The 5,001-nt window shown below is 34.6% G+C and overlaps 1 pseudogene; it reads right to left on the reverse strand.

Moving 5' to 3' along the window:
- Positions 1–1,414: 1,414 nt before the first annotated feature.
- LOC149001421 (VQ motif-containing protein 25 pseudogene) lies at positions 1,415–3,035 on the reverse strand (annotated as a pseudogene).
- Between the last annotated feature and the right edge of the window lie 1,966 nt (positions 3,036–5,001).

The raw sequence follows: 5,001 nt of genomic DNA on the forward strand, positions 1-5,001 counted from the left end.
TCTTACCAATTTGTTAGTTTCAATAGAATTAGCGTAAGGAAGTGCATGTCCTTTTACGGAAAAACATCCTTTGCTGTGCACATCTTTCTATTTTTCACAGTACTGCACATATACGCCAAATAATTGGTTGAGAAAACAAAAAACTATAAGGGTATTTTGGACTTTTCAAAATTGAAATTCAACTTTAAATCTCAGCTTGTTATTTGGTATAAAAAGTACATTGCCGTGCACAAGAGAGGATTTCCCCCCTCTCTCCACCTAATACCATATGGTTTTGTTTGGTCTTTATTTCAAGATATACAACCTAAAGTACCAATGATGAAGGATCAATTTTTTGGTAACAAAATAATGAACGGTGAATTAGATGTCCATATATACTAGAAATAGAAGAATTTTAGAAAGAAAAAAAAAAAAACGAAATTAACAAGTAATATTCACAAAATGAACATAAAAATTTATGTACATTGGCAAAATTCCTCAGGATATATACCACCAAAGGTTCATTTGGCAGTTTTGATTTCTTAAAAAAAAAATAAAAATGATTTAATTTGCAATGACCAATACTTCTTAGTGAAGATGTTGAGTTTTGACTATTTCTAGTGACATCTAATTAGATATGTATAAAATCATCAGTTTTAAAAGGAAAATAAAAATAAAAATTTAGGCATTGTTTCTGCCAAACCTTCACATGGATCTTCTAGTGAATGGAAATCCCACGAAAACCAGAAGAGCCTATTTCTTTAGGCCACGAACCCTTCTGCTTCTTAACGGCCCTTAGGAATCATTCTACAAATCAAGCAATGGAATACAAACATTGTATCTTATCCCCCAACATTTAGGCTCCCCTTATAAGAGCATTGACTTGCAAGTTCATGAGCTATCCCCCTTTGTTTTGGATCTTCATATTGCACATTGAATGTGAAATTCTTGTTTTACAAGCCATTTAATCTTGAGGGATTTACATATTCTTTATAAAAAAAATTTTGATTACAAGCGGTTTTATATATTGGTGGATGGAGGGGGTATTACATAATAGGCGGGGCTATACCCCGAGCCCCAAGGGAATTCAAACTCTATAAGTATTTTCTTGCCATTTCCTGCACCTAGTGTTTATGACAATCGACGATTGATTATCCAACGATTATAATTAAAATTCAATAAGGAACTACCTCTAGTGAATTCTACAAAAATTCTTGAAGATATGCTACAATTAGTCACTCCATGAGGCAGACTGGTTTTGAGAAATTTTCCATTGGCGCCTACCAATATCTCAAATTGTCAATCTTGATTTCTAAATAAACCATCATGGTTTGGCAAAATTTCCTAAATCCATTGTGCCTGCATCAGCTCTTCAAGGTTCAATCTGCATGCCTGAATTCAGGATCAACAATCCTATTGCATAGGGTAGCCCATGTCCTTGAATGCATTGAGAAAGAAGAGAAACCATGATCCTTCTCAATTGTGTTTATAAATTTTACCCATCTCAAAAATGAAATCATGCACAAATCTCTTCATGTATTGCTGTTCATGTTTATTGCTCTGTGAAATCTTTCATTTACTTAAAAGCAAACTCAGGCAATATAGCGAACCCTTTCCATAACTTTCTTCTGTCAATTGAGTCCAATTCACAATGTTTAATGTCTGAGGACTATAATTCTAAATGGCTGCGTAGAACAACTACCACCAGATATATATTTTATATCATACAGGAATAAATTTGAAGAGTTGATGTTAACATTTGTATATATATGCTTTATTCTTGAAGATAAGGAGTTGATGATACTGAGTAAACAATGAAATGGGTAGGTAATCTTTGTGATTTTTGAATTGTAGATGTTAATACCAACTTGGAGGAGTGGGAGGCGACTTCCTCTCTTAAACCAAGATTAGAAAAATAAAGAAAATGATAGGGAGAAATAATATACTATATAATGATACTTGCAAGGGAAGAAAAAAACCCTATAGGCTTAGCTAGCTAGTAAATATCACAGCCCTCTTCAGTGTATGAGAGGAAGATGAGAGGAAGAGAACCTCAAAGAAAACAAAACCCATATAGATATTCAATTAAGCAATACAAGCTAAGAAACAAAAGAGAAGATGAAAAGGGATAACATGAATTCATTCACTACCTCAAAATGTAGAGACATGAAGAAAATAAATCAAAGAATCAAAATGTTAAGTGATATAGGCTCTGCAGATACATGAACTCAGTTACTATATTTACAGCAAAGTGGGTGTGGATGTGATGAGGATCAAAGGCAAGAAAGGGAATTGTGTCAGTAAAACTACTATAAGGACATCTAAAGCCAACAACAGTATCTCACAGTAGAACTAACAAGCAAAACCCAATCCATGACTTCTAATAACTAGGAGAAAGATGTGTTTCTTCAAGCCCAAGCATATCCATTTGAGAAGAATTGGAAGGAAGCAAAGGGAATTCACCAAGACCTTGAATAAAACTATCCAAATCTCCAAACGCGTTGAAGAAACCAGTTGAATTCTCACCTCCCCACATCTCTCTATCCTCCTCTTCCTTGATTCTCTGAGACCCATCTTGTAGATCTCTGGTTTTGGTGGTCTTGAAGCTGGAAATTAATGTTTCTTCTCTGCTAACACAGTTTGCTTTCTTCTTGTTGCTGCCTTTGTGATCTGTGGGCTTCCCAGTGAGTTTCTGCACCAGCTCTCTGAAATTGGCAACATCAGTTTTTATGATCTCCGGTGCAAATATATGAACTATTCTGATCTTTGGCTGGAATTTTGATATTACGTGAGAGCCTTTGTGCATGGCTAGAGCTGAAGAAATCTTTTTGGGATCACATGTGTGAGACTTCATCATCTCTTTCATGGCTTCAATTCAATTCTATTCTGATGGACTTTGGAAAGAGAGAAGGTCTCTGAGAGAGAGAAAGAGAGAAGGGTTGCTTTGAGGGAGGTGGGCTTTGGTGCTGATTTCAAATTGGCTGGAAAAGAATGGTGAGGGTGTTTAAATAGATCGATGTAGAAGAATATGAACGCAAAAAGGAGGTTTTGAAAAACAAAATTAATGATTGAGGGTGCTTGTGGGAAGCAAGGATTTGATAAATACTTAATCAAAATACCTATTAAGAACTTTTTTTTTTGGGTGAAGACCTTTTAAGAACTTCAAGAGACAGAGAGAGTCCAACAGGTACGGAATTTTGTTTATTCCCTTTACAAAAATGTATTCACCGACCCTAAAAGTGGATTTTTATCATGAAAATTATAAATTTCGATGGTTTCAATAGAAGTAATTCTCAAATGCTTTTCATATGAGATTTGAGAATGCATCTAGAACTGAGGGATAATTTCATATGGTCAACTCCGGATGGTTTGGAAGATCTTCTATCTAAAGATGAATTCACCGACAAATGTTTTATTTTTGGGTAAAAGTTTAATCATTCAAGAGCAATCAAGGTTCCGTCCTACCTTTAATAGACAGAGCCCTCCAGACTAGGGTTTCAACTATAACATTGACACTTCTAGAAATATAAGAAAATCTACACTGTGAAGTGGAATCCACCGACAAATGTTGACATTGAAATTATACTAAAATGACTTTCATCTCCAAAAAGCTGTAACTTTAGAAAATGCAAGGATCAATGTCCTTAATTTCCTTATTTTTAGTGTGGATTTTGAATGATATATATGTCCTTCTAGTAGTGGAGGTGCCTTTCATCCTTGGAAGATGGGATTTTGCTCCTTAGTCATAGTGTTTGGTAGGATAGGGTGGAAAATAACTACACAGCTTACTAAATTTAGTGTTAAGTATGAGCTTGTACGGCTCTTTCAGTTTGAAAATCTGGTATTTTATCAGAGGGGGGAAAAACTGAAATTTCTAGAGGAGATACAAGTCACATTCAATTTCTAGTTTTAGTTTATTTTTGCAGTTCAGCTCAAAATATTTTCTATACTCCAAGTGGCAGATGGTGGGAAATAAAAAAGAGAATTCTTAAATTTGTGGAATACAAAAAAGTCTCCGTGTTTTAATTTCTAGCTAGAATGTTACAATACACATTATGAAAACAATGTTAATGATCCAAATGTCAACCACTTGGCAAATTGGCAAATTGGATGAGTGTTTCAGTTACGAACAAGGTAGACACCACATCGTTCTCTACTTATATATCAAGTTTCAGTGTAAATGGGTATTGTCAAATATAGAAAAATACCGACTTTTGATATCGCAGATAACTTAAAAAATATACCACTGATGATGATCTTTAAGTAAGAAATATCTAATTGAATTAAATTATAAATTTTTTTACGAACTAATTAATATGAATTAATTATCTACCAAAGTCAGAATAGACATCATCTTAATATGTGGCCATGCGATTGAGATATCTACTACTATAAGAAACTTAAAAAATCAATTCCTTTAGTTGCCTCCATCAAAATTTTCCCCCTTCAAAGACAAAAGTCACTTTCAGTTTTTAATTTTTTTTAATTGGTGTCTAAGCCTCTAATCCCCATTGATACTACATAACTGAAGCTTCCTCATATTTACAGTGAAGTTTCTAACTACAAATATTGGTGACTTATACAAGAATCAATTTTTATTTATTTATTATTAAAAGATTATTTATATCAAAGCGAAAAATGACTTATAGTAATTGTATATAACCATATAAATTAGGAAGCAAATCATTCAACCTGCAATTTTAGCTGTATCTGATACATCCAACCTTACTGATTCTTCTTCAATAATAATATAAGAATGCTAGGGAGAGAAATTAGCTTCCACTAGCAGCAAATATAACAAATAATGGAAGATTTAAAACCTGTATCTATGAGGTCCAGAGGCATCTCCAGAAGTAGATCCATTGGCACAAGACTGGTGCCAGCAGCAAGCCACGGGCCAACCCCAGCTGCTCATGCTACTCATCCCACTCACCTGAGGCCCTGACAGCCCCAACATCCCCTCCTCTCAAGCCTACCTATGGGGCCATAAACCCCAAGCTCGCCTTGCTTTGCTTGCGCTCG

Source organism: Hakea prostrata, chromosome 10 (assembly GCF_041222555.1).
Source record: "Hakea prostrata isolate BN-2017 chromosome 10, UWA_Hpros_2, whole genome shotgun sequence".
Lineage (NCBI taxonomy): Eukaryota > Viridiplantae > Streptophyta > Magnoliopsida > Proteales > Proteaceae > Hakea > Hakea prostrata.